Source organism: Lepus europaeus, chromosome 10 (genome assembly GCF_033115175.1).
Source record: "Lepus europaeus isolate LE1 chromosome 10, mLepTim1.pri, whole genome shotgun sequence".
NCBI classification, from domain to species: domain Eukaryota; kingdom Metazoa; phylum Chordata; class Mammalia; order Lagomorpha; family Leporidae; genus Lepus; species Lepus europaeus.
Genome location: NC_084836.1, coordinates 118904740 through 118931229, shown reverse-complemented (window position 1 = coordinate 118931229; position 26490 = coordinate 118904740). Strand labels below are relative to the sequence as shown.

General features: G+C 41.2%; 1 long non-coding RNA gene across 1 annotated transcript; it reads left to right on the top strand.

Moving 5' to 3' along the window:
- Positions 1 to 10698: 10698 nt before the first annotated feature.
- LOC133767949 (uncharacterized) lies at positions 10699 to 11122 on the top strand. Its single transcript, XR_009866922.1, has 2 exons — positions 10699 to 10892; positions 10931 to 11122. It is a non-coding gene; the product is annotated as an uncharacterized LOC133767949 (long non-coding RNA).
- Positions 11123 to 26490: the final 15368 nt, after the last annotated feature.

Genomic DNA, 26490 nt, shown 5'->3' with positions numbered 1-26490 from the left:
GGTGCTGGCCCACTTGGTGCCCAGAAGAGCCAGCTTTCAAGTTTGCAAGTTGATTAATTCTATCTGTATTCTCACAAGACCAACAAAGATTCCCGTCTCTTAACAATGGCTCTAACCCCATTCATAAAGGCTCTATCTTCACAATCCATTTCCTCCCAAAGACCTCCTCCCCAGATACCACAGTGGGAATCAGAGCTTTAACACAAGGGTTTGGGGGTGAGCAAGGGCCAAACATTCAATCCATGACATATGCCTTTTCTAGCCAAGCCCTGAGTTGTTGCAAACCTTGCAGGAGCTCTGCTAAGCTACACTGGATTTCTGACCCACAGAAACTCCAAGTAGCATGAGTAAAGGTGCGTTGTTACAGTCACATGATTCAATTTGCTGTGAAAGTTAATGTGTCACACAGAAACAGACCACTAGGACAGCACGTGGAAGACACATGCAGTGAATGCCTTCACAGTGCGGTTCCCACACATATGCTCACTTCTAAAGTCAGCAAAAGCTTCAGAGAATGGTCCCAGGTAAGCTGGATTTCCCTGGAGCCAGGAGAGTTGCACTTGGAACATGGACCAAGCCTTTCCACCATCTGCACCAAGGCCTGCTTCAACTTCGTGGGATCCCTGGGCTAGAAGAGCAGAGAATCTAATGTCCCTGGAGTAACCCCCACAGAACAGGATGCAAGCAAGAGGAAGACGGTCCAAGCTAACCCTTCACATAGTTCTAGAAGGTTCTCGGCACCATTCTTAGGAGGTTACCAATAGGCCAGAATTGAGCTTCACTGCCAAGAGCAGTAGCTTAGATCAAGTACCCAAACATGGGTGGCACTTGGTTCCCATGCCTGGCTCACATCTCACTGCCTTATCCCATTGGCCAGATCACATACCAAGTAAACTACCTGTATTCAAAGTCTTTCTGTAAACTCTAATGTGAGGGAGATTACAATAATGTAACAGTGATTAGAATGGGTTTTTTTTTTCATTCCCCCATTGTAGAAGCAGTTACTTTGAGGACTCTACAGACAGGTAAAGTAATAATAGCAATGATAATTATTATAGCCCATGTCTGGCTTTGAAACATACATACACTTGCTTGACAATTCCACAGATTGGTATTGGAAAAGCCATTGTATTTATAAAATAATCTGACTCTGGCCAGCACGACCAGCAGCCTGCATGCAGCCAGCCCTTTCCCGGGTCCCTCTTGGTCCCACCTCCTTCAGCCCCTGCCAAAAGCTCTCCTGCTAACTTGAGAATCTGAGAAGGTCTTGCTAGGAATTATGTCCACCATTTCCTCAAGACTACATTTTTTAAAAGATTTATATGGAAGGCAAAGAGACAGATTAAGAGGTAGATTCAGATACACAGAGACAGAGAAATCTTCCATCTGCTGGTTCATTCCCACAAAATGGCCACAATAGCCTGGGCTGAGGTAGGCTGAAGTCAGGAGCTAGGCACTCCATATGGGTCTTCCCTGTGGGTGGCAGAGGCCCAATGCTGGGGCTATCTTTCACTGCCTTCCCAGGCACATTAGCAGGGAGCTGGATCAGAAACAGAGCAGCCAAGACTCAAATCAGCACTTGAATACAGGATGCCAATGGAGCAGGCTTAACCTGCTGCACCACAACACTGGCCCCTGTCAGCTCTTTGAATAAATGGAATTTCTTTGCATCAACTCTTATCTCTCAAATATTGGTCTTTGATTAGCAAGCAGCCCCAAACATACAGGATTGAACTGACAAGGAACATCTAGAGGCCCTGTCGGTGCCACGTGGACCCTGGGCAGGTACCCGGCTTCAGTGGAAGATAGAAAGCAAGTTAGCAATGGAAAAGCAAGACAGTCTTATTTAAAAGAGCAGCAAAGAGCAGACCACGTCACAGAGCATCCTTGTGTGTCGTTGGAGTTCTACATTTATGGGGTCTGGGAAATTTATGTTAAGGTGAACATTCTGCCCAGTTATTTCTGGAAGAGGGATATGATGTCCAGGAAGAAGGGCCATCTCTTTTTCTCCCTGATTTTTTTTTTTGACAGGCAGAGTGGATAGTGAGATAGAGAGACAGAGAGAAAGGTCTTCCTTTTTGCTGTTGGTTCACCCTCCAATGGCCTCTGTGGCCGGCGTATTGCGCTGATCTGAAGCCAGGAGCTTCTCCTGATCTCCCAGGCGGGTGCAGGGCCCAAGGACTTGGGCCATCCTCCACTGCCTTCCCGGGCCATAGCAGAGAGCTGGCCTGGAAGAGGGGCAACCAGGATAGAATCCGGCGCCCCAACCGGAACTAGAACCCAATGTGCCGGCACCACAAGGTGGAGGATTAGCCTGTTAAGCCATGGCGCCAGCCAATGCATGATCACTTCTATATGTTGTCTTGGCACTTTTAAGCTGTAGCATGGGAGGAGTGATTTTTATTATGCTGATGCATTGCAATGAGGGATATAATGAGGTCAGTGGTCAGGTAGCCATTACTCTAGACACCGTGTTGGATCCATCCAGTTTGTACCAGTCTCTGGTTTGCCTCCTGTTACTGTGGCCTTGGCAAGATGTCAACCTTTTTTTCTTTTATTTAATAAATACAAATTTCCAAAGTACAGCTTATGGATTACAATGGCTTCCTCCCCATAACTTCCCTCCCACCCGCAACCCTCCCCTCTCCATTTCCCTCTCCCATTCCATTCACATCAAGATTCATTTTCAATTATCTTTATATACAGAAGATCAATTTACTATATGAAGTAAAGATTTCAACAGTTTGCATCCACACAGAAACACGAAGTGTAAAATACTGTTTGAGTACTAGTTACAGCATTAATTCACAATGCACAACGCATTAAGGAGAGATTCTATATGAGGAGTAAGTGCACAGTGACTCCTGTTATTGACTTAACAAATTGACACTCTTGTTTATGGCATCAGTAATCACCCTAGGCTCTTGGCAAAATGTCAACCTTGTTGACCAGTTTTCATGGGTGGAGGCTGGGGCTTACCACAGACTGCCTCAGAACCATCCTTGGTGTAGGCTTTCAATAGCAAAATGGTTCTGGTAAGCCAAAGAGGAGAAGGGAGGGAAAAGAGGAATCATAATCAGGGGACAGCAAGCAGAGTGGTTTGCTGAGGCCACCGTGTTATGACCAAGTACAGAATTTAAGAAAGGGGGTAGGGGAACAAGAAACCCAGGCAAGGACTCTGGCACCAACCTATTTTGCAAGGATGTTCCACGAAAGCATGCATTTTAGCATCATACTTCAGAGCATCAAAGACAAGGAAACACGTGAGCAACCCATCTTAGATTTTTGAAGGAGCAACCCGTGCCTGTTGGTGGAAGGGGAAGAGCCTTCCTACTTCCTGTCTCCACATACTGGACACTGCCCTGAGCTTTGCTGTGTAAGCTCTGGCAGGGACCGGCGTCAAGGTGTGATGGGTTAAGCCGCCACCTGTGACACCATGCTGCTGTCTGTGAAGACGGCACTGCTCCACTTCCAACCCAGCTCCCAGCTGATGCACTTGGGAACGCAGTAGGTGATGGTCCAAGTACATGGGTCCCTGAACCCACATGGGAGACCCAGAATAAACTCTGCATTGGGGGCAGCAGTTTTCTCCAGAAAACTATAGCTTTCCATTGTTTCCTTTCCTTGTCATAAGCATATTTTCCTCTGAGCAACTCACACTTGAAAAGTTGAATGTTTACAGACCCCTTGTGACCACATGTGGGGCACGAGCGCGGCCATGGCGTGGCCAGGCCAGGCCCGGCCCGGGGGGGCTTCACATGTGCAGCTGCCCCCGGGTGCCCCCGCCCAAGCTGCGCAGAACAGAGCTGCGTGGAGCCAAGTAAGATGGCACCCAGATGGGCGGAATCCAAAGTTATTTACCACTAAAACTAATTGGCTGCACAACATCAGGGGAGGTAACAAAACTAGTAACAAGTGTATAGACATAGGGCTAGTCCTATAGAAATCCCCCCATAAGGTGATTTTTTAAGTGATTGGTTGGTCCTTAGCCCTGCCCCAATGACTCTGCAGTCTTGTGTTAGAAAAGGTACTATTATGCAAAAGGTGACTGAGTCCTTGCAACTAGACTTGGCTCTCCGCTGCGTCTGATTGTCTCCGGGATCAGGAGCTGGGGAACGGGCGAGCGGTGCACTTACCTTTCCTCGGACCCAGTCCATCCTTGTACGGGTGGACTAAGACCCAGCAACCACAAATAATTTTCAGACTTACTGAAAGATTTGGGTTGCTTGCTACACTAGACATCCCAATCTCCAGTCCTGGAGACCCTGATTCCTGGGAAAAAGATCTGTGAAACTGCCTTTTAATTCATAACTGCACTGATTGCATTTTTAGCCATTAAATTTCAGAAATACTGGGTTGGATGCAGGATGAGCCTCCTGGGGGACAGGGAGGGAGGGAGGGAGGGAGGGATCAACTGCAATCCCAGTTAGGCTCACGAAGAAGAAACTCAAAGTCTTTCTTAAAAAGATGGAAATGTACTCTGAAAGCAACAGGGAGCTACAAAAGTTTTTGCGCAGACAGCTATGATGACTCAGGCATTATGAAATCATCTAGGAATAGCAAGACAGAAATATGTTTCCAAAGACAAGAATTTAGAGAAGATACAATATTAGGAGCATGAAGGCCAATAAAAAGGTTATTGCAAATCTTCGGGTAAAGCGGAATAGGGATTCAACTGAAATACTCATAACTGATCAAAAAGAGGAGAGGAAGAACCTTTTGTGAAAGAAGCCTGAAGTTTTAATAAAACAGGCTCGCCTCACTGCGTTTCCCTCTCTGTGCCTCCTACGGACTGCATTTGTAGTAGCTCGGTGCATTTCTTTATCATTTTTGGCATGCAGTATTAATTTCTCTCTGGTAATTAATTACCATTACATTAGCCTCAAAGTTATAGAGTTTTCTCAGGGGAAAACTATTGCACACTAAAGAAATGGATGGTTATTTATGTAGCTGGACCTCCTGGAAACATTTACATTTTCCTCCGTGATGATTAAAGTCTAATGCAAATAAGTTTTTAACTTAGGTTCCAAACATATTTTTATGTGTATAATTGGAAGTTTGACACTTACCTGAGTGTTAGTTTTGAAGTGAAGCAGATTTTTTTAATTAAATTAAATAAGAGATTCATTACGGCCTTAAAACAAAATGTTCTAACACAAAGAAAGAAGGGAAAGAGAGCAACCTAGTCTCCTTGTTTGGATTCCATTCGGCTCTCGTGTTTGTCTTGGCAAGAGAATTAAGCAATACCTACCACAAGAAAGATCTTGCATTTTTAAAAAATATTTATTTTTGTTTGAAAGTCAAAGTTACACAGAGAGAGGAGAGGCAGAGAGAGAGAGTGGGCCTCCATCCGATGGTTCACTCCCCAATTGGCCGCCACAGACAGAGCTGCACCGATCCAAAGCCAGGAGTCAGGAGCCTCTTCCAGGTCTCCCATGCGGGTGCAGGAACCCAAGGCCTTGGACCATATTCCACTGCCTTCCCAGGCCACAGTAAAAAGCTGGATCGGAAGTGGAAGAGCCGAGTCCTAAACCGGCACCCATATGGGATGCCAGTGCTTCAGGCCAGGGTGTTAACTCACTGCACCACAGCGCTGGCCCAGATCTTGCATTCTTAACAAGATTTTTTTGTGTTATTGTCATAACAGATGCATATTATCTTCCTCTCTTTTCTCCCTGCCTTCCTCCTCCACCCCTCTCCTCCTCCTCTATTTTACAATAGTAGTAATAGTAGTGATAAGGATAGAGCACAAGAATTCTATTACCCTCAAATCTCAAGAGGCAGCTTCCTCTTTGAACACATGACCCATGTGCACATGAGAATTGGAACTACAAGGAGTGGAGGCCACCTGACTAGTTTCCATCCCAACTGTGACATCTGCGTGCTTTGTGTTCATGGACAATCTTAGTTCCAAACTCATGAAACAGCCATAAAGTTGAAACTAAATTAAAGATTCTTAAAAGAAAACCTGGGGCCAGAGTTATAGCACAGGGGGTTACGCTGCCACTTGCAACCCTGGTATGTAGTTAGAGTCCCAGCTGCTCCACTTCCAATCCAGTTTCTTGTTAATGCTGGGAAAGCAATGGATGATGGCCCAAGTGCTTGGGTCTCTGCTACCCATGTAGGAGACCTAGATGGAATTCCAAGCTCCTGGCTTCAGCCTGGCCCAGCCCTGGCTGTTGTGAGCATTTGGGGTGTGAAACAGATCAAAGATCTCTCCCCTACCTCCTTACTCTGTTCCTTTCTCTGTCACTCTTTGAAGCAAGCAAGTCTTTAAAAAAAAAAATGGTACTTTATAAGTGCCCCTATTAAGAACCCTCAGTGTATATCACACCTCACACCCCTGCCACACAGACATCTTGCTCTCATCTCTGAGGCAGGCAGCGGTGGAGGAGGGGTTGGGACACATGTCTCCTCGGCAGATCTCTTGTGGCGGCCGAGTCCACAGGTTCCCCTCCACCACTGTCATGAATGAGGCGAGCTCCAAACCCTCCATTGTCGAGCCTTCACTGTATGTCTGAAGAACTGGAATTGTGGGAGTTTACTGTATATATTTACTCATGTGAATCTATAACCTTTATCATCACTGAAATAGATTTAACTCCCTTTTCGCTTGGTTAATTCAGAGGACACTTTTTTCTGGGATAAATTATTTCACGTATCTGTTATTATGGAAAACAGAGCATACTGAAATTAAGTAGCATCTTATTCGTTCTTTCAAAGTATTAGGGCTGGCAGAGAAGATATGGCTATTCTTGAAGTCTAATTTATTTTCTTTAAAACAAAAAACAAAAGTTCAGAAGGCCTCCAAAAGGTAAGTTAGGGAATCTATTTCCTCTTCCACGGCCTTAGGTCACTCAACAGCAAACGCATCATCTCACAAAGCCACCGTTATCAAGTTTTGCTGGGATTAATGAAGAAAGAAAACCTAATGGAAACTAGAATATCTTTCAAAAAGGAAGAGAAAAAGATGGAGAGTTGGGGTTGAGGGAGAGCGAAAGTGAGCAAGAGAGGAATGGAGAGAGAGGAGGGAGGAGAGAGAGAGGTGCTCAAAAGGAAGAGGATCCACAGCAGAACAACTCGTCTGAGATACAGCAAATCAAGTTTTGTGAACAGGAAGAGAAGGCAGTAAGCTGTGCATTCAAGCACTCCCGTGTTTAGGAAAATAACCAAGAAAAGACAAAGACGACTTCATGGCGCCTACATCCTTACAACCACAGACGTGCATGAACCAAACCACAGCTGGAGTTCAGCAAAATGATGCGAGGAGCACAACTAATACTGAGAGCACCAGCGCCCCTCCTGGTGGCCAGGACAACCGCGCCTCACATAGAGGACCTGGCAACAGGAAACCAGCGTGCAAACAGGAGCAGCGTGACTCCCAGATAGAGCAGAGTGGGGGCACCTCACGGCAGGAGAACGGCCCAGAGAGGAACTTAGAAAGTGTAGAAATAATGAAATCACGAGGGGTGGGCTGGAGTTGGAAACACGGTGGGTTGAATTAGCCCTAAGAGCGAGAACGTTTGTGTTCCGAGCACAAAATCGTTCCTGTCGGAACGCATGAAGTCAGTACTGGCAGAGCAACAGCGACTGCTACAGGGACACCGCCACGTGACCGGGACACCGCCACGTGACCGGGACACCGCCACGTGACCGGGACAGGCCAAATGCATTTCACCGCAGCGAAGAGCCCGCTTGGGTCACGAGCAGGTCGTCAGCCTCCGGTAGCGATGTTCTCCCTGGCCCTCGCTCCACCCAGGGGCCGGGGGCGATGCGCAGGCCCGTTAACCGCAGCGGTGACGAGGCCACGGCCCAGCTTCGTCTTCTGTTCCCTGGCGACAAGGAGCACGGTCACCAGTGTGGAGTGGCCTTGCAGGGCGAAGCGGGACTCCCCGGTGGCAGCCTTGCTCGTCTGGCAGGGAGCCGCACACGAGAAGCCGCCAGGACAAAAACGGACCTGCGTTGTTAGCAGAGACCTCGGCGCTGAGGGAGACAGCGAGTTGTCATCGCACATAAAAAGCGAGACAGAAATGTTTATGTAGCCGTTGACCCACTGTGAGGTTCACTATCACCCAGCACAGTGCGAAACAAACCCTTAAATGTATAATCTTAATCTTCCCCCAAGACACGTATGATTAGTATCTCAGTTTACAAGAAAAACTTGAGCTGTGTTAGTTCCCACACTGGGGCCAAAGTCCTACGGGGACTCCATGGCGGCACGGGCAGCAAATCTCGAGATTTTAGTCCGAAGTTCAGCCTCTTAGCTTCTCTGCTCTGTTGCTTCCTGAATTAATCTTGCTAAACAAATATTTTTAATATAATCTGTAGTGAGAAACTAAGGTCCTATTTCAGGTTTTATGATAATAAGTAATCGTGATTGGTTTAGGGATAAAATATTCTAGCGCTTACACTCCATGAAATGAATTAGGTGTTAACACTCAAGACTTGCTTTGGAAGAAAACTGAGAAGTAAGGGGGGAGCAGAAACACAGCACCATCAGCTGGGGGGTAGGAGGGGTCTTCTCCCATCAGAGTTTAACGGACTCTCAGCTTGTTACCGTAGTTATAGCTGCCGCTGTAATTCTCGCAGGTTCCCCAAAATCAGTCTCCTTTTGGACACTTTCCAAAAGCCTATGTCTACCTTCTATTTTATGAAGAAGGAAGCACCGCAGCTCCCTTGGTGTAGATTTAAAAGGAAGCTTACTGAAGGAATGCACAAAGTTCAGCATCACAAGGAAAGATCAAAAGGTGGTTATTTTTAAATTACATTTTCTCTGAGCATTGAGTCCACCATCAAGATAAACTAGAGTCCAGTTGCAAATAATAAATTTAATCTAAAGAAATTGATTTTTTTATGTCACACCCATCTTGCTGTCTACATTTTTATAAGCACTATGCTAATACAAAGTAGATACTGGGCCACATTAACACAAAGGCTTGACTTTCTCTACAGTGCTGTAAGCACAGAGCTGCTTATTTTATTACTAAAAATATGAAGCACAATACTGGCCCAACCTTTGCTGTCAGGAGGAAATGAAGAGAAAGGAAACAAAATGCCAGGGAAAAAACTGCCACAGTCTTTTTCCCGGTCCTTGTGACAATCAGAGTTCACCAGTTTGCCTGTATTTCTTACTCCAACTCCTGCAAACTTAAACTTCAAATGACCAAAAATACGTAAGATAGAAAGTGATCTAGCTCATGCGACAAACCATAAGGAAACTGGCCATTTGTTTATAGTTTTAAGAATGTGTAGCCTCATAAATTAGAGCTAATGAATGAGAATACATGGACAACACAAACCATGAGTAACTTCGCATAAAGACAAGCTGGGGAGCCGGCACAGTGACGCACTAGGTTAATCCTCCACCTGCGGCGCTGGCATCCCATATGGGCACCAGGTCTAGTTCTGGTTGCTCCTCTTCCAGTCCAGCTCTCTGCTGTGGCCTGGGAAGTGGAGGATGGCCCATGTGCTTGGGCCCCTGCACCCGCATGGGAGACCAGGAGAAGCACCTGGCTCCTGGCTTCAGATCAGCGCAGCTCCAGCCATTCTGGCCATTTGGGGAGTGAACCAGTGGATGGAAGACCTGTATTTCTCTATCTCTCCCTCTCCCTCTCTCTGCCTCTCCTCTGTGTAACTCTTTCAAGTAAATGAATAAATGTTAAAAAAATAAGAATGACAAGTTGTCCAAGTGAACGAATCTATGAGAAGAAAGGCAAAAATTGAGAAAAGCTATGTGGTGTGGATCAGGATAAACCAAACAATGCTCTTTAAATATTTATCAAGGCACTATCCCTAATGTTATTAGTACAAAAAGACAAGGGAATGGGTGTGTGCTCCTATGGCCAGATCATGTTTTATCTGGATGGCATGATATGGCAAAGGAAAAATTTCAAATATTTAAGCAAAAACACTGAATACATGACACCAAAAGTCTAGACAAAGATAAAGGCCTAATAATTCATGTAGAAAAAAATGAAAATGTATTAAGCCCTTGATTTATTTTTTTTTATATTTTTGACAGGCAGAGTGGACAGAGAGACAGACAGACAGAAAGGTCTTCCTTTACCGTTGGTTCACCCCCCAATGGCCACTGCGGCCGGCGCACCGCACTGATCCAAAGCCGGGAGCCAGGTGCTTCTCCTGGTCTCCCATGGGGTGCAGGGCCCAAGCACTTGGGCCATCCTCCACTGCACTCCCGGGCCACAGCAGAGCTGGCCTGGGAGAAGGGCAACCGAGACAGAATCCGGTGCCCCGACCGGGACAGAACCCGGTGTGCCGGTGCCGCAGGAGGAGGATTAGCTTATTGAGCTGCGGCACTGGCCTAAGCCCTTGTTTTAGAAAATAAAAGATCTCAGCTTGTAAATTTGTTTTTAAAAAATTGGCTAAATGCCACGCCCACAGCTGTGATACCCGCGTGGCAAGATGTTGCTGCGTCGGGGGTCTAAAGCTGCAGGGTTTTGGGGTGTGCGCTCTGTCGGAGTTTAGCCCCAGGCGATTCCTGTGCAGTCCGCGGTTGTAATGACCCCCGACTCACATTAATGGAAGCCGAAGACTGTCCTTGCTAAATTTTGGGGGACACCTGTCTCTGCTCTGCTGATGAACTCATTATGCATTATCTACCAGCTGTGTTTACACTTTACTACTTACCCTCATAATTCTCAAAAACTAAAAAATCAAAAAAAAAAAGTTTCCCGTAAGCCAGGAATGCAAGTCAAAACATATCATTAGGTTCCCATTGTAGTAACAAAAAAATGTTAAGGTTACTCGGAGGTTATCTCCAGGTACCTAGAGGGCAAGCAAAACCTTGGACAGTTATTCCCCTAAAACAGTTCAGTAAGTGAAACTAAGTCAAAGGTCAATTCTCATCCTCAGTAAGTGAAACTAAGTCAAAGGTCAATTCTCATCCTCAGTATGTGAAACTGAGTCAAAGGTCAATTCTCATCCTCCGTAAATTGTCTAAAAACAATGTCCCCCACTATGTTCCTCATAAAACCACTCATATGACATCATTGTTTTAACTCATTTTGTCAACCTTTGTGATAAAAGTTTTTCATTTGCCTGCAGCATTGTTCTTTACTATATAAACCCAAGCCTTACTACAATAAATCGCAGCAGTAACATACACATAACGTGTGTGTCTGTCTGTCATTTCCCCGCCGATTTCTGACTCTCCTGGCTCTTCGTTCCCTCGTTCTCCCTCGGTCTGAGACTCCGCGAGAGCCGGTCCGCGGCAGCTAAATAATGGTTAAAGGAAACACAACCGAAATAAAATGGTAGAGAAGAAAAATAAAGGAGTAGCCACATTTATTGAGCACGGCCTGCTCTGCAGCCACCACTCTAAGTGTTGTACAGATTTTTATGTTTTGTATTAAAAATCACACAAAAGTAGGTACTATTTTATAACCATTTTACAGCATGGAACACTGAGTCACACAGAAGTTACTTTTTCCAACCCAGAGTTTGCTTAGTGGCAGATCTCAGGGACCAAAAAACAAGGCAAAGTCTAACAGATAAATTCCAAGAGAGTACAGAGGCATGGGATATTATAAAAAATTCTGTTTCAGTACTAGTTATAGCATCACTGCACATTAGACAACACATTAGGGACAGATCCCACATGGGATGTAAGTACACAGTGACTCCTGTTGCTGACTTAACAATTTGACACTCCTGTTCATGGCGTCAGTAATCTCCCTAGGCTCTAGTCATGAGTTGCCAGGGCTATGGAAGCCTTTAGAGTTCGCTGACTTTGATCTTATTCCGATAGGGTCATAGTCAAAGTGGAAGTTCTCTCCTCCCTTTGGAGAAGGGTACCTCCTTCTTTGATGGCCCCGTTCTTTCCACTGGGATCTCACTCACAGAGATCATTCATTTAGGTCTTTTTTTTTTTTTTTCCATGATATCTTGGCTTTCCATGCCTACTATACTCTCATGGGCTCTTCAGCCAGATCTGATTGCCTTGAGGGCTGATTCTGAGGCCAGAGTGTTGTGTTTCTGTGTGGGTACAAACTGATGAGGTCTTCACTAATTATATACTGAATCGATCTACTGTATATAAAGTGAATTGGAAATGAAAAAAAAAAGCAACCTGGTGTTAAATTGGAAATGGCATAGAAAATTAATTTTTTAAAAAACTATTAGGTAGGATCTCTGTCTTTAATGTGCTGTACATTGTTATTTAATGCTATAATTAGTACTCCAATGGTAGTTTTTTCACTTTATGTTGCTATATGGGCAAACTGTTGAAATCTTTACCTAATATGTACTAAACTGATCTTCTGTATATAAAGAGAATTGAAAATGAATCTTTATGTGAATGGAAGGGGAAAGGAATCGGGAAAGGGGAGGGTTGCGGGTGGGAGGGAAGTTATGGGAGGGGGGAAGCCATTGTAACCCATAAGCTGTACTTTGGAAATTTATATTCATTAAATAAAAGTTTAAAAAAAAAAAAGAAAGTGGCACGGTAAGAGTGAGCTGACCCATACTGGTGTTCTTGCAAATTTTACATTATATAATAAGTAAATTTTAATATATAAAAATGTTATCACTATGTCAACATTAATATATTTACTAAAATTATTTTTCTAGGTTAAGTCAAATAAAAATATATTTTCTCCATAAAAAAAGAGGCATGGGATATTAACATGAGTTTTTACTACTCTCCGTTTGCTTGATGCTGACATATTGAACAGGAAATTGGACATGTACCCCCATGTAACACAGTAAAATTAAAAATTAAAGATTGTGATAAAAAAAAAATCGAGATGTAAGATTAGTATTTCTTTTTTTAACATACATAGAACACAAGGAGACTCAGCCAGGTGAAGTGATAAAAGGTCATTCATGAAAAACGTCATTGGTTTCTTTGTCGAGAACAACCACGGTCTGCTACAAGGTGGAGGCCAAGTATGATTTTCCCACAGCTGAAAGATTGTGGGAACCCACGCACGCCTCTCAGTTTATGACAGTCCAGATTGTTAAACAATTTTCCAAACATGTAACATCTATTTTGCTATGTAAAATAACCTGGAATCCAGAAGACAGAAATTTCCTGACCATAAGATAATATTTTTAACTAGAAACAAGCAGCAACATGAACCACTTACATTTTTAAAACCCAACAAACACTTCTCCAAAAGACAAGACAAAGCTGCAAATGCCTACCTAAGAACACAACGATGGTAAGGAAAACCTCTGATAGACAACACTTAAAACAAGCCTTCAAAAACAGACTGCCAGCCACTGCACTTTGGGGATACTATTCTAAAGAAATAGCAATGAGTGGGTATGATCATTTTCCCAAAACAACAATGGTACTCTTGTCTATAATAGAGCCCAGAAGTCTATCAGATAGAGAGCTAATTAAAGAAAAATGCACTGCATTCATCTAACTTTTTTTACAATAGTGATATTCTATGTATGATAAAAAGTTAAAGGAAGCATTATACTATGATATTGTATGAAATAGGTAGGAAAAAAAGATGTGTATGTCTATTTAAAGACTGACAGACTTGTGTACTAACAGATACTAATAATGTAAAGGTGAGTTTTTATTCCCATCTGTGGTTTGTATATGCATTAGATACCTGGAAAATGTGTTAAATATGCTCAAGTACTTGTCATCCGTTGGCCACATTTTCCTGACACTGTATCTAACATGCATTTCCCATGCATAACCTTCTCATAACACACATTTTCCATGAACTTTCTGAAAATCTCTCCTACGCATGGATTTCAGAACTTGCCATAATAAAATAAACTTATCTTTTAATTTCATTTTCTGAAAATGTTTTGAAGTACCCTCATGCTGTTTCTCAGGAAAGTCTTCAAAATCCTTCTCACAGGAAAAAGCTAACCTTGTAATATAATTAAAGACTGCCTCTTCCCAGTCTTCACACACACACACACACACACACATTCTTCACTGCTTGGTAATTTTTCAAAATTGTGGATTTAGTTTTAAGAGATAAAGGGTGACTCTTGTAACCAGGAGTTACTGCAGTAAAATGGATAGCCATGCCTTTATAATTGCCTCTAAGACTCATTTTTTAAAAAGACAAAGTATGACAGATATATTCATTTTTCTGTCTTAACATATTCCTTTAAGGAAAAAAAATAGTGTTTTCTGCCAAATTTAAAAGTTAATTACTGTGTTTTAATTGTGAAATCTTTTTTAAAGGAATCTCTTATCAGCCCTAAATTTAAAATAACTTGATGACAGTAAAAGTAATTGTTACAATCTTCCAGTGTCAGAGTCCCAGATGGCGTGATAAAAAAATTATCAATAGCAATTTAGCACTCATTATATTTATAAAAAATTATAATGATTAGATTCAACATTTGCACATATTTCTCAAAATGCATTTATGCATAAAATTGTATTTTGTGCAACTTAATTACATGTTGCATTCATTTTATACATAATTGTCAAGGTATAGTCTTCAGTTCTATAAATTCCCACATGAATACAGTGACAATTCAAAGCACCAATACATCGGTGCAACTGAGGATCGTATTATGCAGAGAGCGAGCTGCTTGTGGGCTTCGTGGTCATGGGTGCATTTACTGTGAATAGCAAGCAGAGTTTCCACAGAGACAGGCACGAGGACAAAGGCAGGACAGAGAGACCCCGACAGGAAGTGGGGTTGTGAGGGATGTGGTCTGCCCGCAGAGGTGATCGAGCACTTTTGCCTGAACCATGTGACTTGAAACAGGACAGTGTGTCCGCTACAGAAGAAAAGCTTAAATGAGAGAAACAAAGCTAAGACATTTTCAACAACTTTGGCTCAGACAACCCTGCTGAAATCGATGAGTGATGGGGAAGTATGTGATCGCTTTAAAAGAACAATATATTTGCGTATAACTTCACGGTGGAGATACTTTTTGGCTATATGCTATTAAAGGGAAGAGGAATAAAAGTCTACATTCTAGGTTGTCAATTCAATCATTACTCTATTTTAGTGGCTCAGCCACTTCAGTGTCTGCATCAGAATCATCTGGAAGTTTTGTCAAAATATGGATCACTCAGGCCCCACCCACAGAGTGCCAGGTTCATTCAGTATAGGATAAAAGCTTAAGCATTCACATTGCCTGGACATAGTTGACTATTAAGTAAATGAGAAAAAAACTCAACACAGAAAGCATTGATTCATATGACCCAGTAAGCAGAATGACCCTGGGGCAACACCTTACAACCCTTGATGAGGGATTCCTACTGTCCAGTTATCCCTAGATCCTGAGGCTAAGAAGATGGTATAGCCAGACAGGGTCTTTGGGAGAGCTTAGTGTTGCCTTTCTTAAATTCATGTAATGTTAGTTTAACCTATAAGAATACCATAAATGGAGCAAAGAATTCCCAAAAATGTAGATGGCTACACAGCTCAGGTTTGCAAGTTTAACCAATATATAAGGCTACATTTAAGGTTGGGGAATACATCTTGCTGGATACCTACAATTCTGTATATATCACTGCTTTCATAAAGTTTTCACCTTAATATTACTTGTGCAATTATTCCATTAGGTAGAAATCTTCATGAGGGCAGGGAGCCTCATGAATGATATGAGATAGAGCATATTTAGCAGAGCCTAATAGTAAAAACTCACTTGTCAGTCATTTTCATTCCTGTAATAGCAGTGGTAGGAATGTCAGTCGTGTTTTTATTTCCCATTTTCTCACCATTACATCACCACACCAAGTCCAGCATTAAAGGAAGCATTTCACAAATATCTGACAATTAAGTGGACTAGAAATTGAGCCAGAAAATCCCTTTCTCTACATTTTGACCCTTTCATCTTCTTTGAAACAAGTTTCAAATAAAAGCAAAATATCCAGTTATTTTTATTTGAAAGGCAGAGAGACAGAGACAGAGAGAGTTCTTTGATCTGCCAGTTTTAGTTCCCAAATGCCCACAACAGCTGGGGCTGGGCCAGGCCAAAGCCAGGAGCCAAGGATTTTTTTTTTTTTTTTTTTTTTTTTTTGCAAATTAAAGGGCAACCTTTTATTTTTTTAACAAATGAACTTTAGAAAGCAGAAGAGGGAAATCTAAATTGGATGAGCATTTCAAATTTGTTGTTATTATTAGCACTACTAGAGACACTATTTCAGGTCGGCTGGCATTTCAGGTCCTAACAGTGAAGTGATTAAAGGTGTAGACAGACCAATGCTGCTCACTGGAAATACCACTTGGGCCATATGTATGTGATTATTCTACTAGCCACATTTCACAAAGTAAAAGAACCAATTGAAATTAATTTTAATATTCTGTTTCATTTAACTCAATATATGTAAAAAATATAATTCCATCAATAATCAATGTAAAAAGTCATTAATGGGGTATTTAACTTTTTTGGTACAGGTTAAACATTTTAAAAAAGATTTAGTTATAAATAAATGGATAAGGGAGACTCCACTACTGGCAAGGAGCCAAGGATTTAACCCAGGTGTTCCACACAGGTGGCAAGGAACGACTTAACTTTGCTGCCTCCCAGGGTACACATTAGCCGGAAGCTCCAACTGGAGAAGGAGCCAAGATTGCAAGCTAGGCACTCCACAATGAGGCGTAGGTGCATCCCAAGCACCATATTAGCTGCTTGGCAAGATGCCTACCTGTAGCACGTTTTTAAACTAAGTAGCTAGAATTTTAGTGGGTTTTTTTTTTGTAAATCACAAGTCATACTGGATATTTTTATGGTTCTCAAACTGAACGCAGAACGCATTACCTCCACATCACCATGTTGTCCAATGACCCTGTTTCTTCCCAAACCATAGACCAATGTATTTAGATGCATGAGCTGATAAAGTCCACCCAACCTTGAACAATCACTGCCACTTATTCAGGAAGAAGCTGCCCTCACACACACACCACACACACCTGTGGAAGGAGCGTGGGGCTGGTGGCTGACTCCAAGAGCACTCATAATGGAACATCAGTCTAGGAACAAGGGTCAGCATGCACAGATCTCAGGCTGTTTCATGGGGTGCTGATGTAGCCACAGAAACTGTGCCTTTTTGCTGACCAGAGATGACAAATGAGCCCAGGACATCTGTCTGTCAGCCACCACAATGCTGAGCAACAGACTCTGAAACATGATCATGATCGATTGGTGTCACACACAACCTGGAGTCTCAAACAGGGTGTCACCTGCAGATTGTGGGGACACATAACATGCATGGACATGAGCTGTGTGTGCACACACAAAATACACGTTCTGTGCTAAAAAGATATAAGACAGTGGTTCTAATTCAGAGACACAACAAGGAGAGTTCACGGGCCTCCACAAAGAACTCTATGGTTTTGGTCCTGCTCTCTCATAAAGCAATACCGCTCCTTTAAAAGGTGTCTGTTGACATTAGTTACAGTGGGAAAACGGAATGAAAGCTATGGGCAAAACAGCCATTAGTTGACCATTCACTGTTCACCAAATGCTCAACCTATTTGATCGCATTTCATCCTCCCAACTATCCTATGAGGCAGGAGTTCTGTCTCCATCTGGGAGATGGACCAACCAAATGAGGCCTGGAGAGATCGAGGACTCTGGCCACCGATGGTGCACTTTGGCCTGCATTTGTCTGCCTCAAAGCTTATGCTTTCCATCACTGCATTATATGGACTCATTAGGGTATCTTCCAAAACAAAAAGCCATTTCTCCACGCTAACAACTCAACACAGAATACAGGACATTATGAACCCATGAACACCTTATACTTAGAATACACAACTATTTAAATTTACCTTTGAAATTTTAATATATTCATATACATCATTAAATGATTACAGGTTGGTAAACAATATACTGAAGTCAAAGAATATAACTTGAAATTTAAATGTCCCTTGAAAGCACTTGCCCCGGACAGACTGTGTTTGGAAACACATTGGCATTTGATGTGAAAGGTACCGAATTCCCACATGCAGTACAGCTATTCATGGACCTAGAGTGACGTGTGTGTGCGAGTTTTTTCTGTTGACTGCCGCGTCTACAACTGCATTGCAGCATTTTTTGTCTTTAAGGATTTATTTACTTCAAGGGCAGAGTGAGAGGAGAGACAAACAATTATATTTCTTGTTTCCCTCATGACGTCAAAGATCTTAGAATGCAGACTTATGACTTAACATGTTTTATGTTCTTACATCTGCCTGTAACTGCTTTACAAGATAAATGCTCAATAAATATTTGTTGAATTGAATTATTAAGCATCTTAACAGTCAATTTCCATGTGAGTTGACTCCATGTTACCTCGTTCTACAGGAAGTAGAGTGTAAGTTATGGGGAATCTGTCTAGAATTTCAAAAAGCTTCAGAGAAAAACCTGAAGATTAGAGATCATGGCTTTTGATTTGTGACCAGAAATTTACTCCAAAAAGTCACTCAGCCTCTCTAAATTATATATGGTCGGCTCCCCATTATACTGCATAATATTAACCTAATGCATTATTCATGAGAACCTTGATTTACTCTCCTTCGTCGATTCTCAGCTGGTTATCGTGTTGCCGACATCAAGGCTAGCCCTGAAGAGCCTGCATACAGAGAGGGGAGGGCACCTGAACAGATGTCCTCAAAAGGAATAATATACCAAACAGCTACTATGTATTGGGCATCGTGCCGGGTGGTTTACTCGTATAAACTCATTTCATCCTCAATAGACCTTGGAGAAAAATTCTAGTATTATAATTAAGATGTAGAACATTAAATAACTAGAAGTAATAGGAATAGGGCAGTGTTGATGTTGCTCACTGCTCTCTTCCTTGTGCCTAGAATTCTGCACGTCAGACAGCGCTTAGTAAATAACCACCGAATGAATGAATTTGCCTCAGTTATGGAGTCACTAACATAGGAACCCGGCTCTAAACTGAGATTCTGCCCTTTTTCTCCATTAGGTATCTCCTGGGTCTGTTGACCTCTGCTACAGTAGCATCAGCATCCTTTGGAACTTTTCAGAAACAGAGCCTGCATTTGACAAGAATCCCAGGTGGTTCTTGCACACATGGAAGTCTGAGAAGCTCTATTCTGTGACATGTTTTACGGTGTATATCCCAACTGTTACAATAATTCTCATTGCTATTAACATGCTTCTCTCATTCAACTAAAATGGGGATAAAATCACTGATAATGAAAAGTTAGGTGATCAGTATAACAGTAAGTGATGCCCTTCATCCCATCCCCCTGCATCAGGGTACACAGGTACAACTATCAACAAGGAAAATTCCAGCCCATAGGAGCTCAGAGGTCAGGACAAGCACTTGTTATCTGGACCCCAGGCTCAGCTCCCCTACCACCTACATCCCACTCTGTCATTACACACATTGCACTTTGCACTCACGTGTTTGAGCAAATGCTCACATATGTGCATATTCAAATACACACATCCAAGGTCTTAATCTAATGGTAAAAAAAAAAATCACTTCAATTTGTATTCTTCCTTTTTCTAAATTTTCCTGCACATTCTATGCTTATTATGTTACTTGTTCTACTCTGGTTCTAAACTATATCACCTAAATCATTGGAGGCATTTATTACACATTCAGATACCTAAAACCTTTCCTAATTTGCCAAAAGCATATATCCAGGGTTAGAGGCCATGTAACTATAATTTTAAACATCTTTTAAGGTGATTTTAATATTCCACCAGTGTGGAAACACATGCTCTATATACAACCTTCTCAAACATTAATGATATGCCTCTCAATACTACAAAACCTTATTAAAACCCAGGTTCTGGTGAAACGCATCTGGGCACAGGCCCGAGAGTCTGCATTTCTAACAAACTGCTGATGCTGCTGGGTTGGGCAACAAACTTTGAGTAGCAGCTCTGCTTCCCTTTCTATTCTCATATCTTCTTTATCTATTCTCAGTATACTCTTGGCCCCAATTTTAGTGCTTGGTAACTCTAGAAACAGTACACAGATTTGAGGACCAAGCCCACAACGTAGAAGAGACTGTAAAGAGCACTGGAGATGATTTTGCTTTGGTGGGTGTTTCATGGGAACCCAACAAGAACAGGCGGCGTGGTCCAGGTGGGAAGACCACCTGATGTTTTTAACGGCAGAGCTCCCTGTAGAGCTTGCCAGCAGGGTTACTTGGTGAAACACAAAATGATAAACTCAGTGTTACTAAGTTGTCATCAAAGAATGATGACCATTTTCGAAATACAAGTCATCCCGGGTATCCTGTAAAGAGGTGATGGAAGACACAATATTTTATTCATCCCAAGGCTTAATTAACAGTTCTTCTTTGAGGCAGCTGGAACTTTCGCACCTTAGCTGAAAAGCCTTGCCTCTGACTGGTGTAGTAATAAAACCTAAACATTTCATTAAGCAAACACCTTGGGAATGGAATCACACAACATTTCTTCCGCCAACCACACATGTATAGGTAAAGTCACATAACTGGAGGCATATTGCTGTTAAGTCACCAGCTCATTATACAGGGGGTTAAAGCAGCAACATGCAGGAAAAAAATCGAGTTCCAAAATGTGCTGTATTTCCAGTAATTATACAATGACTATTTAAATAAAAACACCAGCAATCATTATATCCCATAGGAGTTTTAAGAGCTAAAAACCAATCCAAAGTCAGCATAAGAAAAAGAATTTTAAAATTGCACAATGCATTGAGGTGCTGTAATGAGGAACCAGGCATTTTTCTTTCTTTCTCCTCCAGCTGATCACCTGTTTCTGTGTCCTACTCCCTGGTACCAATTTCTCTTAGGTAGATCCCATTCACACAGAGAAGGAGCTCCTGAAATATATGATTTGTATGTTTAGAAGAATTCCCAATAGTAAAAGATTCTTGGCCCCCAAATCTCACTGGACCAGCCTGCATTCTATGTTCTTCGTTGAAACAAGTTAATATGGCCAGAGGATGACCAATATGGCCATCCCCTTAAACAAGTTAATATGGCGAACAGATGACCCATTTGTTACTACGAGCAGGTGGGGATGGCACTGTGGCAGTGCAACTTCCAGTCATCCCTCAGGATCTGTAGGGGATTGGTTCCAGGACCTTCCTTTTATACCAAAACCCACAGATGTTCAAGTCCTTCATATATATGAAATGGTTTTATATTTGCACTTAACCTTTTCACATCTTCCTATATATTTTGATCATCTCTAGAGCACCAATAATACCTAAGTGTTGTCTAAATAATGTCATATTGCATTGTTTAGGGATCATGACGTGAAAAGCCTACACATGGTTCAGTTTAGATATAACTTAAAATTTCCCATCTATGATTGATTGAATTCATAGATGCAGAACCCACAAGTCTATGGTCTTTTTTTTTTTAAGATTTTATTTACTTATTTGAGAGGTAGAGTTAGAGACAACGAGAGGGAGAGACAGAGAAGGGTCTTCCCTCCATTGGTTCATTCCCCAGATGGCCACATGGGCTGGAGCTGCGCCAATCCAAAGCCAGGAGCCTCCTCCAGGTCCTCCATGCAAGTGCAGGGGCCCAAGCACTTGGGCCATCTTATACTGCTTTCCCAGGCCATAGCAGAGAGCTGGACTAGAAGAAGGGCAGCTGGACTAGAACCAGCACTCACATGGGATGCTAGTGCCACAGGCGGAGGATTAACCCACTGAGCCATGGCGCCGGCCCCAACAACTCTATGTTCTTATTTTTCATATGTTTTCATTAAAGGCAACTGCTTGTTTATTTTTCCCCCAAAAGAAACCTTTTATTTAAGGAATACAAACTTCATACATCTCATAAGTACAACTTAAAGAATATAGTAATTCTTCCCACCATACCCACAATCCCACCTTCCTCCTCCTCCTCCCATTTCCAGTCCCATTCTCCACTAAAATCCATTTTCGATTAACTTTACTTAATATAGAGTTGGCCTTCTGTGTATAAAGAGTCCCACAATTTGCACAAGAAAAAAAAAACTATTTCTAAAACAGTCGAGACAAGGGCTCTTCAAAGTCATTGCATCTTGAAGTTAATTTCATTTTTTTAGAAACTTAAAGAAGCACCTAAGAATGATACCTCTTTTGGGAGCACTTAGACATGATTATAATACAACTCTGAGAACAGAGGTCCTGCATGGGAAGTTAGTGCACAATGACTCCTGTTGTTAATTTAACAATTAACACTCTTAGGTATGACATCAGTGATCACCCAAGGCTCTTGACTTGAGCTGCCTAAACTATGGAAGCCTTTTGGAACCAAACTCTGTCAGTGTTTAGACAAGGCCCCTAAGCAAAGTGTAAGCTCTCTCCTCCCTTTAGAAAGAAGTACCTCCCTTCTTTGATGACTCCTTTCCATTGGAATCTTACCCACTGAGGTCCTTCACATAGGACATTTTTTGCCAAAGTGTCTTGGCTTTCCATGGCTGAAATGCTCTTGTGGGCTTTTCCACCAGACCCAAATCCCTTAAGGGCTGATTCTGAGGTCACAGTCAATCGCTTGTTACAAGAGAACAAAAAAAAAATCCTTGTAGGGTGGGGCTTATAATATAAGCAAAATAAAGACACAGCAATAGTAGTACTAAGGACAAAATCATGGAAAAAAGAATGAAGTACTGGTGTTAGATGTGTCAGGCAAAATGTCATGTTGTTTTACATCAGTTATTATAATGAAAACTGCTAGTGGTAGAATGAACAATAACTAGCTAAGTAAAAATAAACAGAGCTAGAGGTAAAAAGACAATAAGAAGTTAAAATACAATGCTCAAAATGTATTTTAACTCACACAGGCATGTCAGAAGCAAATCATTCAACAAACACAAAAATAAAACAAGTCAGCGGTATATTTAAATTGAACCACATCAGTAATTACATTTCACATAATTGTGAACATTGAGAAATTTTCAGAAATTGTGATCAAATTTTTAAAAACTATGTTTTGTAAGAAACACTTAAAGGTAAAATTGAGGTAAAAGAGGAGTACCAGATAAATTTGAAGTTTTAGAAGGCAGATACAGTTAGATTAATGTAAGGCAAAAAAAGACTGAAAGTAATAAAAGGATAAAATCTATCATATTGAAGATGATTTATAAGGAGGTCAAAATTATTTTAAGTATGTATGCGTCTACTAACAGCTTCAAAATGCATGAAGCAAACACTGAAAAAAACTAAAAGGAGAAACAGAAAAATTTGCAATTCTAGGCGTTTTAAACATCCATTTCTCAATAATGAATGGGACAAATAGAAAACTCAAGACTTGGACTTACACTATCAACTTTGAAATGTATAAGACAGTATAGATTCTTTGCAAGAGCATATGAAACATTTGATAAATAATTAAATGGGACTCAATATCAAAGTGATCAAATTGACTAGCTTTGGGAGCTGGAAGACATGCCACCTGTGTGATCCCATGCCCCTACCTGACCCCACCTGCATGCCCACCTTCCATTAGACTAAATAACCACTCCCCTTTGAGAGTAAATAAAAGGCCTGGGACATGGGGGCCCTTCCCTTGTTGCCCCACCAGCGCATGGCCTTCGAGCCGCCTGTTCTCTGCTTTTCTGCCTAAATGCTTGCTCCACGTGGCTCTTGGCCTGCTCTCTGCCTGGTACAGACCCAACTTAGCTTCTGCACTTCTTTCTCCCCTTATTAAAGCTCTCATTTTCCTGCGCATTCTCTCATTGAATAAAAACCTTAAAAACTTACAATATTGTCTGGTATATTTGAGCCAATATTCAGAATTCTTCCGTGAATCAATGGCAACAACTCACAGGATTTTAATATTGAAAATTATTAATAAGCTGGACAATATCAAAAAGATTGAAGTCAAAACAGTTCTCCAACCTCAGCAATTAATTTATAAAGCAAGATAACACAAAAACCTCTATAATCTGTAAGTTAAGAAACACATTTATGAATATACCATAAAGAAAAAATTATGAAGGAACAGTATTAAACATTTCAACTTGAGTAACTGGTTTGAAGTCAATATCCAGTCTCCAGCACAAATTTAAAAGAATAGCATAAGAGTTTTTGGAAAAATAAACAAAATTAACACAACATTGACCCAAAACCAAAAAAAAAAAGATCCAAATCAACAAAATTATAGATGAAAAAGGAAATGTAACAACAGACACCATGGCCCATGAGAGCATTTCAGGCATGGAAAACTAAGACACTCTGGCAAAAAAAAAAAAAAAAAAAAATGTCCTACATGAAGAATCTCTATGAGACTCCAGTGGAAAGAAGGGGCCAAAGAAAGATGGCCCTTTTCTAAAGGGAGGAAAGAACTTCCACTTTGCTTACAGCCTTGTCTAAATACCGATGGAAATTGTAAACTCCAAATGCTTTCATAGCCTTGATAGCTCATATTAAGAGGCTCAGGTGATCACTGATGTCCTACATAAGAATGTTAATTGTTAAGTCAACAACAGGAGTCACTGTGCACTTACTCCTCATGCAGGACCTCAGTCCTTAATGGGTTGTACCATGAGAATTAACTGTAAAACTTATTCTCAAACTGTTTTTTATATTGTGTGTGCGTGTGCAAATTATTGAAATCTTTACTTAGTATAGAGTTGGTCTTCTATGTATAAAGTTAATTGAAAACGAATCTTAATGGAGAATGGGACTGGGGTTGGGAGAGGGAGGAAGAGGTAGGGTAGGAGTGGGAGGGTGGGTATGGTGAGAAGAATCACTATATTAATAGAGTTGTACTTATCAAATTTGTACCCATTAAATAAAAGATTTTTTGGGAAAAAGAATAAGAAGAATAATATATGGTACAAAAAGTACAAGGAAGTAGATAATAAACCTAACAGCAGAAATTGATGAAAGAGCAAATAAACAATAGTGAGAAAGTTAATAAGCCAAATCTTTCCTGAAATAAAACCAACCAAATCCTAGGTAAACAAATAGAAAAGACAAAAAAAAAAAAAACCAGCAATGAAACAATCATGCCACAGACCCTCCAGACATTAAATATAAAAGCATCATCAATAATTTTGTGCAAATAAATGTGATAATTTAAATGCAATTGTCAAATTCCTTGGAGAAATTTTGCCAAAACTAGCAGAAGAGCCTAAATGGAATAATATGAGTAACAGTTTACTTCTGAAGAACATAATTTATGACAACAAACAAACTACAGGACAAAGTGACTTCATTCGTGATTTCTAATAAGTAGTTATAGAAGAAATATCCGTATTATAGAAACTGTTTCAGGAAACAGATGAGGAAGGAATGCTTCCAAACTTATTTCATGCTTCAGCGTTCTTGCAGAAGTCTCATTTAGGACGTGAAGCCAAGAAAGTAAAATGAAAGGTAGAATAGAGACTAGAATAGAAGTTAAACTGTCATTAGTCACAGATGACATTATCACTTATATACAGGAGTCTTTAAAATTTGATAATTAATATGTGAGTTAACCAAGGATGCTGGATATAATTTAAAACTGAAAAAAAATTCATTTGCAGTACAAATCAGATTCAGAAACTATCAATTGCAATAGGATCACAAAATATTTAGAAGTCTAGCAAAATACGTGTAAAACCTGTATACTACACAAACAATGCAGAAATTAGTGATCTAATTAAACAGAGAGATACATTATATTCCTGGATTAGAAGACTCAATATTGTTTTCACTCAATTCTTCCTGTGTTTCCAGAATTTTTCTTAGGTGTTTAAACCCAATTGAAAATTGATCCCTGTTAAAAATAAAAGTGGGAATGAGAAAGGGAGGAGATGTACAGTTTGGCACATGTTCCCTCAGGCTTACCCTTAAGGGTAAAGCTAAAAACTTGCCATGGGACTCCAAATCCCATTAAGTTGGCAGGTACCAATGCCATCTTACTAAAGTGATCAGCTTAAGTTCATAACTGATCATAAAGATAGGATTAAGTGTCAAAGGGATCACATAAACAAGACTAGTGTCTGCTAGTAATAACTGATAGAATTAAAAAGGAGAGAATGATCCAACATGGGAAGCAGGACACACAGCAGACTCATAGAATGACAAATGCCCTAAACAGCACTCTGGCCTCAGAATCAGCCCTTAAGGCATTCCGATCTGGCTAAAAAGCACATAAGAACATTTCAGGCATGGAAAGCCAAGACACTGTGGCAAAAAATTACCTAAATGAAAGATCTCTGTGAGTGAGATCCCGGGGAAAGAATGGGCCATCAAAGAAGGGAAGGGAGGAGAGAACTCTGAAGGGAGGAGAGAACACTTCCACTTTGACTATGGCCTTGTCTAAATAATGTCTGAGTTTTGTGACTCAAAAGGCTTTCATAGCCTTGGCAACTCATGACAAGAGCCTCAGGTGATCACTGACATCATAAATAGTACATCAATTATTAAATCAACAACAGGAGTCACTGTGCACTTGTTCCCCATGTAGGACCTTTGTCCTTAGTGAGTTGTACTATGAGAATAGTAAAACTAGTTTTCAAAGAGTCCTTTATATTTTGTATGTCTGCATTGGTGCAAATTGTTGAAATCTACTTAGTATAAAGTTGATCTTCTGTGTATATGAGAATAATTAAAAATGAATCTTAAGAATGGGATGGGAGAGGGAATAAGAT